General features: G+C 43.3%; 3 non-coding genes and 1 pseudogene across 3 annotated transcripts; 2 read left to right on the top strand and 2 right to left on the bottom strand.

Moving 5' to 3' along the window:
- The window catches only part of LOC137314528 (zinc finger protein 585A-like), a 915,457-nt pseudogene that overhangs the window by 687,978 nt on the left and 213,096 nt on the right, over window positions 1–14,383 (top strand).
- Window positions 3,662–3,744, top strand: trnal-cag (transfer RNA leucine (anticodon CAG)). Its single transcript has one exon. It is a non-coding gene; the product is annotated as a tRNA-Leu (tRNA).
- On the bottom strand, window positions 6,612–6,684 carry trnav-aac (transfer RNA valine (anticodon AAC)). Its single transcript has one exon. It is a non-coding gene; the product is annotated as a tRNA-Val (tRNA).
- trnaw-cca (transfer RNA tryptophan (anticodon CCA)) lies at window positions 9,635–9,706 on the bottom strand. The gene has a single exon. It is a non-coding gene; the product is annotated as a tRNA-Trp (tRNA).

The following is a 14,383-nucleotide window of genomic DNA, read 5'->3' as shown; positions in this document are numbered from 1 at the left end:
CTCGCTGCGTAAATTATGTTCCCTCATGTCGCCTCTGGCTCTTTTGCCAATTACTTTAAATCTGTGTCCTCTTGTTACTGACCCTTCTGCCACTGAAAACAGTTTCTACTTATTTGCTCTATCAAAACCTTTCATAATTTTGAACACCTCTATCAAATAATCTCCCCTTAACCTTCTCTGCTGTCAGGGGATAATCCCAGCTTCTCCATTCTCGCCACATAACTGAAGTCCCTCATCTCTGTTACCATTCTAGTAAATGTCCTCTGCACCCTCTCCAAGGCCTTGACATCTTTCCTAAATTGTGTTGCCCAGAATTGAACACAATACTCCAGCTGCAGCCTAACCAGTGTTTTATAAACGTTTAGCAATAACTTTGTTGCTTTTTTATCGATGCCTCTATTAATAAAGTCCATTTCACCATGCTGTCTATGTCCTCCTGAAGTCTGATACTATCCACCACATTGTTTACTACATTCCCGAGTTTCATTTCATCTGCAAACTTTGAAATTATACCCTGTATACCCAAGTCCAGGTCATTAATGTATGAAGCAAAAATGAAAACTTTTTGCAGTGTGACTTGTGTGATTTTCAGCCTAGTTTATGTAACATCTTCTCATAATTTAACGCATTGCACCCTGGTTACAATCTGGTGAATCTGTGCTGCACTCCTTCCAAGGCCAATCTATCATTTCAGATTCAAAGGGTATAAACTTGAAATAAGCGTCACTGTGGATCACTATTCGCTCACTCAAAGTTATCTGTTGAGTGAAATAACAGAAAGCGCTTTTAAAGAATAAGGAAGCAGCCACTATCGCCCCTTTTGACAAGCCTACTTTGTGGCACTTTATCAAACGCCTTTTGAATGGCCATATACACAACATCAACCACATTGCCCTCATCGGCCCTCTCTGTTAACTCATCACAAAACTCAATCATGATTTGCCTTTAACAAATCCACAGTGGCTTTCTATTATCAATCCACACTTGTCCAAATGACCATTAATTTTGTCCCGGATTATCATTTCTAAAAGCTTCCCACCACTGAAGTTAAACTGACTGGCCTGTCGTTGCTGGGTTTATCCTTACACCCTTTTTGAACAAGGGTGTAACATCTCGAATTCTCCAGTTCTCTGACACCAAACCCTGTATCGAAGGAGGATTGAAAGATTATGGCCAGCACCTTGCAATTCACACCCTTACTTCCCTCAGCAACCTAAGATGCATCCCATTCCGTCCAGGTGACTTCTCTACTTTAAGTACAGCCAGCCTTTCTAGTATCTACTCTTTATCAATTTTCACCCCATCCAGTATCTCAACTACCTCTCCTTTTACTGTGATTTCGGCAGCATTTTCTTCCTTGGTAAAGACAGGTGCAAAATACTCATTTACTACCTCAGCCATGCCCTCTGCCTTCATGCGTAGATCTCATCTTTGGTCCCAAATCGTTCTTACCACTCCTCTTACTACCCGTTTACTATTTATATGCCTATAGAAGACTTTTAATGACTTGTTGAAGGGATCGAGTGTAATGTATCCAAGTTTGCTGACGAAACAAAACTAGGTGGAAAAGTAAGCTGTGAAGAGGACACAAAGAGTCTGTAAAGGGATATAGACAGGTTAAGTGTGTGGGCAAGAAGGTGGCAGATGGAGTATAATGTGAGGTTATTCACTTTGTTTGGAAGAACAGAAAAACAGAATATTTTTCAAATTGTGAGAAAATATTAAATGTTAATGTCCAGAGAAACTTGGGTGTCCTGGACACCTGAACTCCAGGTTGTGCTAACCTAGTATAAGCATCCAAAACCAGATGACGGAGAAAGGCTAAATAAACACGGAGACATGAAACAATCCTTGGTGGTTTCTGAGAGTCAGCAAAGTGGGATGGTTTACGACCATGAGTTAAGATCAGTGGTGCTTACGTACAGAACAATGCAGCCGAATCGTATAAAGATAGGACACGCTCCCTTCTCAAATGTTAGAGCTCTCAATAGGGGTCAGTCAGAAGTCCATTGCCACAGGCAGTGCGCAAAGGTCAGGTCCGATATTCCAGGATTCGCAGACAGGTCAGGTTGTGTTGATTGCTTGCCATTAATGTAATCTGTAAACAGTTGTATTATAATAATAATACTGTTGAATGTAATGTTGAAGACAGCTGTAGTGCAACTCTGTTGTAAGTCAATCTATTAAACTTGCTATTTTGTAACCACTCGGGCTAAAATCAAGCGGAAGTTATTGTTGATGGATTAACAACCCATAGTTGCCACAGTAACGGGAGAAATCCGCGAACAAACATTCACTTTATGTATAAACATCACACCCATAGTTTATATTTTCTCACGTTCTTTTTTGCAGTTCTAATCGAAGTCGAAACTCCAAAAGTCTAAGTGTTTCACAGAAGTTTCCCCTCCTGTTATGTAGCTTGAGCAGTTTCCCACATCCTTTTCCTGTGATGTGATAATTCTGGGCGCAGGATGAATGTAATTGGATTTGCTGCAGTCCGCTGACAGCAGGCGATGGAAGCGAGCGCCATGATGCCCCTGACAGGTGAAGGCGACTTCTGATGCCGCCTGACATCCGGTGGGAGTGGGCGGGGATTTGAAAGCCAACCCATTCCACCAATATCGGATGAATAAAGCGGTGCTTGATAAACATTGATATAAACAAACAACCATTGTATCAGTCTGTCCTCTTTGCGCAACGGTAGCGCGTCTGACTGCAGGTCAGAAGGTTGCCTGTTTAAATCACGTTGGAGGCATAGTGTTTTTCCCTCAGAGCTGGTTTGTATAATCCCGCAATTAATGTTTTATTTGCGTCTTCACAATTAACAGGACCCTGCGCTAAAGTCTGCCTCTGGTTCCCCAGTGTCAGGGAGGGAAGCACCTGATGTCCTCATTTAATTAATGTAACAAACAGATGACAAACACACGTCTTCGTTCAAAAACCACCCTGCAGGTGGACACATAGTGAGATAAAAACAGGGCAGAGATGCAGACAGTATCCGGAAACATCGGGAAATAGACAAAAGAAATTGATTGAACGCTTTGTTCTCAGAAAATTGTCTGAACCTCCACGGTCAATGAAAGGGCTTTTGTTGGTCGGTTTCCCATTGAACCGGAGAATTCGGGAGAACTTGGTGGATGGTTGGTTCGTATTCCCCTGTCCCCCACCAGCGGAAAAGGGTTGTCGTTCCCACCCCACTAACTCCTTTCAAAAGCCACTCTGTCCAAAGAAAATATATCCTTCCAGATTAAAAGGGAATAAAACTTGAAAAGAGCGTCACTGTGGATCAGCTTTCTCTCACTCAAAATTATCTGTTTAATGAAGTCAAAGATGCAGCTGACAAAGAATAAGGGAGCAGCCACTGTCTCCCTTCATGGCAGGAGAAGAAAATCGATCTGGATGTTTATGGAGACCAAGTTCCAACATAATGATTCCGCCCGGGATCAAACCGGGGACTTTTTGCGTATAAAGCAAACGTGATAACCGCTACACCACGGAAAACGATAGCGTTGCACTCAACAAATTGAGCTAATGAATGGTGTCCTCTCTCTGCTCGGACTTGGAATGTGTTGTTTCAAGTGCAACACGAGATACCGACAGTGGCTGCTCCCCCTTTTCTTTAAAGTGCAGAAATTATGCAGAATGAAATCACAGCCCGGTAGTCAGGATGGCCGAGCGGTCTAAGGCGCTGCGTTCAGGTTGCAGTTTTTTCTGGAGGCGTGGGTTCGAATCCCACTTCTGACATTTTTTACTTCTCCGTGGAAATATTTTTTTTGTGGATTGGGCTGCAGCTGATTTTTCTACCAAGTTGATTTGCTCCTCCCACAAAAGCAACTGGCTTTGTCATGGAAATGTGACTTGAGAAGATTCGAACGATGAAATGGTTGACATATTAATGACCTGGACAAAGAAATAGAACAGCAGTGGGAAACATTTAAAACGGTGATCAATGGAGTCCAGGAGAAATATATCCCACTAAAAACAAACTATCCAGAAATGACACACCAGGGATGAATAAAGAAATAAGTGCAAATTTGAAACTAAATAAAAAGGCCCACACTGGACAAAAAAGGAGAGAGGGGAAGTCTAAAGAACTATTCGAAAGGCAAAAAGGAATATCAAAAAAAGCAGAGTATTCCAGACACATCAACAGCCAAGGATAGGAATCGGGCCACGAAGGGATACACATGACAAACTCACAGGCAATGACAGCGAAATGGCAGAAATATTAAATAATCACTTTGCTTCGGTATTTGATAGAATCATAGAATCATAGAAGTTACAACATGAAAACAGGCCCTTCGGCCCAACATATCCATGTCGCCCAGTTTATACCACTAAGCTAGTCCCAATTGCCTGCACTTGGCCCATATCCCTCTATACCCATCTTACCCATGTAACTGTCCAACTGCTTTTTAAAAGATAAAATTGTACCCGCCTCTACGACTGACTCTGGCAGCTCGTTCCAGACACTCACCACCCTTTGAGTGAAAAAACTGCCCCTCTGGACCCTTTTGTATCTCTCCCCTCTCACCTTAAATCTATGACCCCTCGTTATAGACTCCCCTACCTTTGGGAAAAGATTTTGACGATCTACCTTATCTCTGCCCCTCTTTATTTTATAGACTTCTATAAAATCACCCCTTAACCTCCTACTCTCCAGGGAAAAAAGTCCCAGTCTGTCTAACCTTTCCCTATAAGTCAAACCATCAAGTCCCGGTAGCATCCTAGTAAATGTTTTCTGCACTCTTTCTAGTTTAATAATATCCTTTCCATAATAGGGTGACCAGAACTGTATTTACCAGGGAGACTAGTATTGTGGGCATGACAGTAGAAGAAGAGATCAACAAAATATGAAAATACATTTAAGATCGAAAGGGGGGGAGATAATTGATAAACTAATCAAACCTAGAGAGGAAATTTCCTGTTCGGAGCCTGACCAGAGTTTCAAACCGTTCAGTCACGCTAATTTCCGTATTACTGTTCAGGAGCTCATTTCACAGGGACACGATTACTGCGCTCCATTTAGGGAGGCTCAGTGAAAGGCGGAAATTGATCTATTTATAGAATCATAGAATAAGAAAGCGCTATTCGGATGCCATTCGGCCCATCGTGCCTGTGCCAGCTCTCTGAAAGAGCTGTCCAGTTCGTTCCATTCGCCTGCTGTTTCCCATTTCGCCCTGAAAATGTTTCCATCCAAGCGTTTATCCAATTCCCTTTTGAAAACTGTGAGTTAAGAAATACAATATTGAAAGGGGTGCTGGGGTCTCTGCAGCGTCGATGTAGAGTGTGTGATGATTGAAGTTATCAAGATGGTTGCTTTACACGTGGTATGTTGTGCAATCATGTTGAAATATCTTCAATATCCAATACAAATTGAATTGCAATCCTGACGGACAAACACTGGAAAACAAGTCACGAGTGAACGCAAATCATCTGGGACCCGTTTTCAGCCTCACGGCACTTTAAGTGAAGTGAAATAACTTTGCATTGAAAAGATTTGGAACTTGCATCTGTGCCTTTATCTGTTCCATTTCTTAAAGTTGCTGGCGTCTGATGATGTACACGCCTCTGCTTCCTCTATTGAACAAGAAAGGAGGTGTTTGACGTTGACGGGACCTGTTGGTTATGAGTTCATCCTTTACATTGAGTGGGTTCGCATCTTTTAAACGGCGTCAACTTTAGTACAGCGGTGAACTTCGAAGCAAACAAGTTCATCACCGTCTCACCGCGGGCGCTGACTGACACGTTTATTGTTATTTCTTTCAGACCTAAATAAATAGTAACCGTGATTTTAAATTTGCACTAAGTGATTTTTAGGTAGTCGCCTTCAAATGTTTCACAGGCGACTCCTAATTTATGATAGTCCGGCCATTTCACCAGCCGTGTTGAAAACAAAACATGTCTCTGCTTTTCGCGTCTTTTTTCGAAAGGCAAAAAATATATTTCCCGTGACCTATGAAGGATGGACAAGTACATTTCAGAAAGCTGAAGAAAGTTCACCGAGCTTAAACCGTCTGACCACGTTAACTGCACTATATATATATAGTACTTGCTGTCTGTTTCTGTTGTTGTCATTTTTCTGTGTGTGTCCATCTGCAGGTCGATTTTGAATCATGTCAGTTTGTTGCATGAAACAAATGAGGGTATCAGGCGCTCCCCTCCCTGCCACTGGGTAGATACTGAGTCAGGGTTTAGACCGAACTTCTGTTTTTTTTGTGAAAAAGCAATTAAAACCTTCATTCTGGAATTATCCAGTCTCATGTGAGCGGTGAAAGAAACAGTGACCCTGATGTGATGTGAACACGCAGCCTTTTGATCTGGAGTCAGAACTTTGCGCCACGTACTCTGAAGACAGGATCCTGGATGTTATTATATGTATAAATGTTTCTCAAACACCGTTTCATGTATTGGTTGAATGGATAGGGCTTGTCAAATCTCCGCCAGATCCCACCGGGAATGAGACAGTATTGGAAGCAGCCTTCACCCCCAATCGCCTGCTCTCAGCGGACTGCAACAACAGGGCTGGCAGAAATGGACTTTGTTCACATTATTCAGCAATGTGAATCGTTTAATATTTAATCATTTTTAATGGGGACAAGGTTTCAAAATGTTTCCGCCCGGTTTCGAACCGGGGACTTTTCGCGTGTTAGGCGAACGTGATAACCACTACACTACGGAAACCTGACATTTGATGCTCCGTGCGAGGAGCAAACCCCCTCAGCCAAACTAACTTCCGTATTACTGTCCAGGAGCTGATTTCCCAGGGATACATTTACTGCGCTGTATTTCGGAAGGCTGCAGAGAAGGATCGGTGGTGATGGTCAGGCAGGGAATCTCAGAGCATCGCGCCCACACAAACATTTCACTGTTTTTTTTTCATGTGCCTGATATCCGACGGCAGTGTAAATTATGGCGAATCAGGCATGCTCAGATGACATTGTTCACAGAGTGTTTTCTTGCAGACAAATCACACATTAGAAAAATTGAAATGAGATTAGGAGATCGGAGCCATTTAAAGTGTTCCCAGTTACTGCTGATCAGGAATTAAAACCTGGTACCGGCTTCAGGGCTATCAGAATGAGGCAATGTATCGGAAAGTGGGAAGAAAAAGGTGCAATTTCCGTTCCTGGGTGGGCTCAAATCACCAACTTTTTGGTTAATAGCCGAATGCGCTAACCGATTGCGCCACAGAGACCGCCCGCTGGTTTTGTTCTTGCAAGATACACTAAAGCAGCGTGTCACCTAGCCAAAGTTACATGTTGCAGCCACAGAAATACAATTGACAACTATCAGTGTTACTTTTCCAGAAACAAAGGATGGGACATTGTTTGTGGAAACGTGGAAACGGTCTGGTCTCGCTCACAGCATCGATACCACCGCCAACCAGCTCTCCTGCAACCGGCGCGCCCACCGGTGCTTTGTCTGTTGCTAAGCAGCACTGTGGGAGAACCTTCACCACACTGACTGCAGAGGCTCAAGAAGACGGCTCACCACCACCTTCTCAAGGGCGATGATGGATGGGCAATAAATGCCGGCCTCGCCAGCGACGCCCATATCCCATGAACGAAGAAAAAAAATGTATTCTGAGCGTTCAGGGGAGGTCGTGTCTCACTGACCTGATTGAATTTTTCGAGGAGGTGACAAGAAGGATCTATGAGGGTAGCGTAATTGATGTAGTCTACTTGGATTTTAGCAAGGCTTTTGAAAAGTTCCCACATGGCAAATTGGTCAAAAAAGTAAAGGCCCATGTGATCCAAGGGAATGTGTCTTGGTGGATCCAAAATTGGCTCAGTGCCAGGAAGCAAAGGGTAATGGTTGACCGGTGTTTTTGCGGCTGGATGCTGTTTCCAGTGGGGTGCCGCAGGGCTCGGTACTTCGTCCTTTGCTTTTTGTGGTATACATTAACGATTTGAACTTTAACGTAGGGGCCAAGATTAAGAAATTTGCGGGTGACACAAAAATCGACCGTGTGGTTGCTAGCGAGGAGGAAAGCTGTAGACTGTCGGGGTTCAGGCAATTTTCTGATAAAAAAGCACTCAATCTATCTCTGAACGAATTTTGAACGAATACGTGTGCTTGACCCGGCACAGGCACGATGGGCCGAATGATCTCGACTTGTGGACTAACATGATGCGATACTAAGTGTTGTCAGACGGAAAAGCAACACATTCCAAATCAGAGCAGAGAGAGGAAACTAGTCTAACAGCATAACAGCACGGTGAGATATTGTATTTGAGAAGGATGAGGAGGGATAGTTTATCATGGTGGAAGTCCCATAGGATATCATTTGTGACTTTGGTAAGGACCATTTCATGCTACGACAGGGGCGGAAAGCTAAATGGAGAAATTCAGCCCGGGCGCGGCCCCATGGTGCGGGGTGATACGGAGTAGTGGGGGGCGGGGGGAAGTGTCACAGCTGGGGCTCACCGGTGGAAGCAGCATAAAAGTTTAAAACGGTACTCGCCCAACGTGGGGCTCAAACCCACTACCCTGAGATCTGATGCTCTTGCAATGAGAGTCACTGTGGATCAGTTCTCTTGTGGAAAACTATAAAGACCACATTAATGTGTGTGTGTGTGAAATTGTAACTACCCTATGTATGGGAGTTAAGGAGTTAACATTGATCAAATACCCATCATGCTTTTCTCTTTTATGGTCAAGTAACGATTCACGTATTTCTACATTAATGTGGTCTGTATAGTTTTCCACATTCTCTTGCTCAAACGTATCTGTTTATTGATGTAAAATGAAGAGTTTTTAAAGAAAAGGTGGGGGGGGGGGGGCAGCCACTGTCTGTGTCTCTTGCTGTCCTTGAAACAACACGGTCCAAGTACGAGCAGAGAGAGGACACCATTCATTTGCCGATTGTGTTGATTGTCATTCGATTAGTTTCTTTATTGCAGCGATTATCACGTTTACTTTACACGCGAAAAGTCCCTAGTTCAATCCTAAGCAGAAACATTCTGTTGGAACTTGGTTTCCATCAACATCCAGTTTGATTTTTTGCTCCTGCCAAAAGGGGAGATAGTGGCTGTTCCCTTTTTCTTTGTCAGCAGCATCTTTTACTTCATTGAACAGATCACGTTGAGTGAGAGAAAACTGATCCACAGTGACGCTCACTTCGACTTTATTCCCTTTTAATCTGGAAGGATGTGTGGGCTTTGGACAGAGTGGCTTTTGAAAGGAGTTAGTAGAGTGGGAACGACAAATCATTTCCGCTGATGGGGGACAAGGGAACCGAACCAATCATCTACCAAGTTCTCCTGAATTATAAGGTGCAATGGGAAATCGACCAACAAAAGCCCTTTCATTGACCGTGGAGGTTCAGACAATTTTCTGTTAACAAAGCGCTCAATCTATTTCTTTTGTCTATTTCCAGATGTTTCCGGATGCTGTCTGCATCTCTGCCCTGTGTTTATCTCACTATGTGTCCACCTGCAGGGTGGTTTTTGAACGAAGACGTGTGTTTGTCTTCTGTTTGTTACATTAAATAAATGAGGGCAACAGGTGCTTCCCTCCCTGACACTGGTGAACCAGAGGCAGATTTTAGAGCAGGGTTCTGTGAATTGTGAAGACACAAAGAAAACATTAATTGCGGAATTGTCCAAACAAGCTCGAAGGGAAAAAACTGTGACCCCGACGTGATTTGAACACGCAACCTTCTGATCTGGAGTCAGACGCGCTACCATTGCGCCACGAGGCCTGGCTGCAACAATGGGTGTTTGTTTCAATCAATGTTTGTCAAGCACCGCTTTATAGCTCTGAGATTGGTGGAATGGGTTGGCTTTCAAATCCCCGCCCACTCCCACCGGATGTCAGGCAGCATCAGAAGTCTCCTTCACCTGTCAGGGGCAGCATGGCGCTCGCTTCCATCGCCTGCTGTCAGCGGACTGCAGCAAATCCAATTACATTCATCCTGCACCCAGAATTATCACATCACAGGAAAAGGATGTGGGAAACTGCTCAAGATACATAACAGGACGGGAAACTTCTGAAAAACACGTGGACTTTCGATGTTTGGACTTTGGTTAGAACTGCAAAAAAGAACGTGTGAAAATATAAACTATGGGTGTGATGTTTATATATGAAGTGAATGTTTGTTCGCGGATTTCTCCCGTTACTGTGGCAACTATGGGTTGTTCATCCATCAACAATAACTTCCACTTGATTTTAGCCAGAGCGTTACAAAATAGCAAGTTTAATAGATTGACTTACAACAGAGTTGCACTACAGCTGTCTTCAACATTACATTCAACAGTATTATTATTATAATACAACTGTCTACAGATTACATTAATGACAAGCAATCAACACAACCTGACCTATCTGCGAATCCAGGTATATCAGACCTGACCTTTGCGGACTGCCTGTGGCAATGGGCTTCTGACTGTCCCCTATTGAGAGCTCTAACATTTGAGAAGGGAGCATGCCCTATCTTTATACGATTCGGCTGCATTGTTCTGTACCTAAGCACCAGTGATCTTAACTCATGGTCGTAAACCATCCCACTTTGCTGACTCTCAGAAACCACTAAGGATTGTTTCATGTCTTAGTGCTTATTTAGCCTTTCTCTGTCATCAGGTTTTGGATGCTGATACTAGGTTAGCACAACCTGGAGTTCAGGTGTCCAGGACACCCAAGTTTCTCTGGACATCAACATTTAATAGTTTCTCACCATTTCAAAAATAATCTGTTTTTCTGTTCTTCCTACCAACGTGAATAACCTCACATTTTCCCACATTATACTGCATCTGCCACCTTCTTGCCCACTCATTTAAACTGTCTATATCCCTTTGCAGAATCTTTGTGTCCTCACATCTTAGTTCTCCATCCACCTTTGTATCATCAGCAAACTTGGATACATTACACTCGATCCCCTCATCAAGTCATTAAAAGTCTTCTATAGGCATATAAATAGTAAACGGGTAGTAAGAGGAGGGGTAAGACCGATTCGGGACCAAAAAGGAGATCTGCGCATGAAGGCATAGGGCATGGCTGAGGTACTAAATGAGTATTTTGCATCTATCTTTACTGGGGAAGGAAATGCTACTTAAATCACAGTAAAAGGGGAAGTAGTTGAGATACTGGATGGGGTGAAAATTGATAAAGAGGAGATACTAGAAAGGCTGGCTGTACTTAAAGTAGAGAAGTCACCCGGTCTGAATGGGATGCATCCGAGGTTGCTGAGGGAAGTAAGGGTGTAAATTGCAGAGGTGCTGGCCATAATCTTTCAATCCTCCTTAGATACAGGGTTTGGTGCCAGAGAACTGGAGAATTGCAGATGTTCCACCCTTGTTCAAAAAAGGGTGTAAGGATAAACCCAGCAACTACAGGCCAGTCAGTTTAACCATGGAGGTGGGAAGCATTTAGAAATGATAATCTGGGACAAAATTAATAGTCATTTGGACAAGTGTGGATTGATAATAGAAAGCCACTGTGGATTTGTTAAAGGCAAATCGTGATTGAGTTTTGTGCTGAGTTAACAGAGAGGTTTGATGAGGGCAATGTGGTTGATGTTGTGTATATGGCCTTTCAAAAGGCGTTTGATAAAGTGCCCACAAAATCGGCCTGTCAAAAGGGGCGATAGTGGCTGCTTCCTTATTCTTTAAAAGCGCTTTCTTATATTTCACTCAACAGATAACTTTGAGTGAGCGAAAACTGATCCACAGTGACGCTTATTTCAAGTTTGTACCCGTTTAATCTGAAAGGATATATTGGCCTTGGAAGGAGTGCAGCACAGATTCACCAGATTGTTACCAGGGTGCAATGCGTTAAATTATGAGAAGATGTTTTGTAAACACGGCTTAAAATCACACAAGTCGCACTGCAAAATGTTTTCATTTTTGATACATACATTAATATCCTGGACTTGGGTACACAGGGTATAATTTCAAAGTTTGCAGATGACACGAAACTCGGGAATATAGTAAACAATATGGTGTATAGTATCAGACTTCAGGAGGACATAGTTAGCCTGGTGAAATTGACTTTATTAATAGAGGCACAGAGTACAAAAGCATTGGAGTTCAGAAGAATGAGAGGTGATCTTATTGAAACATATAAGATTGTGAAGGGGCTTGATCGGGTGGATGCGGTAAGGATGTTCACAAGGATGGGGGAAACTAGAACTAGGGGGCATAATCTTAGAATAAGTGGCTGCTTTTTCAAAACTGAGATGAGGAGAAACTTCTTCACTCAGAGGGTAGTAGGTCTGTGGGATTTGCTGCCCCAGGAAGCTGTGGAAGCTATATCATTAAATAAATTTAAAACAGAAATAGACAGTTTCCTTGAAGTAAAGGGAATTAGGGGTTACGGGGAGCGGGCAGGAAATTGGACATGAATTTAAATTTGAGATTAGGATCAGATCAGCCATGATATTATTGAATGGCGGAGCAGGCTCGAGGGGCCGATTGGCCTACTCTTGCTCCTATTTCTAATGTTCTTATTTAACAAAGTTATGCTTAACGTTTATAAAACACTGGTTAGTCTGCAGCTGGAATATTGTGTTCAATTCTGGGCAACGCACTTTAGGAAAGATGTCAAGGCCTTGGAGGGGGTGCAAAGGAGATTTACTAGAATGATAACAGGGATGAGGGACTTCAGTTATGTGGTGAGAATGGAGAAGCTGGAATTATCCCCTTAGAGCAGAGAAGGTTAAGGGGAGATTTGATAGAAGTGTTCAAAATCATGAAAGGTTTTGATAGAGCAAATAAGGAGAAACTGTTTTCAGTGGCAGAAGGGTCGGTAACCAGAGGACACAGATTTCAGGTAATTGGCAAAAGCGCCAGAGGCGACATGAGGGAACATAATTTACACAGCGAGTTGTTATGATCTGGAATGCGCTGCCTGAAAGGCCGGTGGAAGCAGATTCAATAGTAACTTTCAAAAGGGGATTGGATAAATACTTGAAAAGGAAAAAAAATTGCAGGGCTTATGAGGAAAGAGCTTATGGGTGGTGAGACATCTTGGATAGCTCTTTCAAAGAGCTAGCACAGGTACGATGGGCCGAATGAACTCCTTCTGTGTTGTAACATATTAAGTGTTGCTGGACGGAGAAGCAACGCATTCCAAGTCAGAACAGAGACAGGAGACTCAGTCAGTTCCCCATTGTTTTTAATGAGACACTAGTGGTTTCCGTAGTGTAGCGGTTATCGCGTTTGTTTTACACGTGAAAGGTTCCCGAGTGGAAATATTATATTGAAACTTGCTCTCCATTAACCTCCATGGAGGAGTTTGTTTCCCCTGCCAAAAAGGGCGACAGTGGCTGCTTCCTTATTATTGAAAAGCGGCATCTTTAACTTCACTAAACAGATAACTTTGAGTGAGAGAAAACTGATCCTCAGTGACGCTCATTTCAAGTTTTATTCCCTTTTACTCTAAAAGGGCATATTGGCCTTGGAAGGAGCGCAGCCCAGATTTACCAGAATGTCAGCAGGGCTCGAAGGGTTAAATTATGAGGAGCGGTTACATACTTGTATTCCTTGGAATATGGAAGATTTTTGTGGATTTTGAAAGGTAGTTAGACAAACTCTTTCCACTGTTAAGGGAGTCGAAGCCAATATCACAATATCACAATAGCTGTTTTACGAGTGAAAACGGCCCTTCGCATCACTGTGAGTGTAAGAGACGAGCCTCTTGGTGCCGCGTCCTGTACAGTGAATGTCAAAACTTTAAAAAGATGCAGAAAGTGTCAGGGATTCAGATGCACAAACCTCTAATGGGAATGAAATTTTATCAGAGGTTGCAGCCTTCCCGACTTCTCTTGCCCTTTGCGAGGCACCTGTTCCGGTTTAAATTCACAAACTGGGTGAGTTGGTGATCACGGTACAGCAGACTCAGCGGTCCCGGGTGTGAGAGAGATAAATCAGCCCGGGCGCGGCCACAATGTGCGCGGTGACACTGCACGGGAGGTCGGGGTGCGTCAGAGCTGGGGTTCGCTCCTAAAAGCAACATAAAAAGTTTAAAAGAGAACCCACGACCCTGAGAGTAAGAGGCTCATGCTCTACCGACTGAGCTAGCCGGGCGTGAGCGAATGTAGCACTCTTGTCTGTCATTGCAGTAAACTCGCCCTTGGGTATGCATGTGCAGCAATCCCAACATGACATCCATATCATTAGCTGTGTTTATCTCTGTGTGTGTGTCCACCTGCAGGTTGATGTTGAACGAATACGAGTGTGTGTCTTCTGTTTGTAACATTAAATAAAAGAGGGCATCAGACACTTCCTTCCCTGACACTGGGGAACCAGTGAGACAGACTTGTTATTGTGAAAACGCAAATAAAACATTAATTGCGGAATTATATGGACTCTTATCAGCGCCAAAATTAGCTTTACAATATATACACCCAAGGAAGATGGTAGTGGTTGTTGGAGGCCAATCA

The sequence above is a fragment of the Heptranchias perlo genome, unplaced genomic scaffold (assembly GCF_035084215.1).
Source record: "Heptranchias perlo isolate sHepPer1 unplaced genomic scaffold, sHepPer1.hap1 HAP1_SCAFFOLD_52, whole genome shotgun sequence".
In the NCBI taxonomy this organism is placed as follows: domain Eukaryota; kingdom Metazoa; phylum Chordata; class Chondrichthyes; order Hexanchiformes; family Hexanchidae; genus Heptranchias; species Heptranchias perlo.
This window is presented reverse-complemented; position numbering and strand designations above follow the sequence as displayed.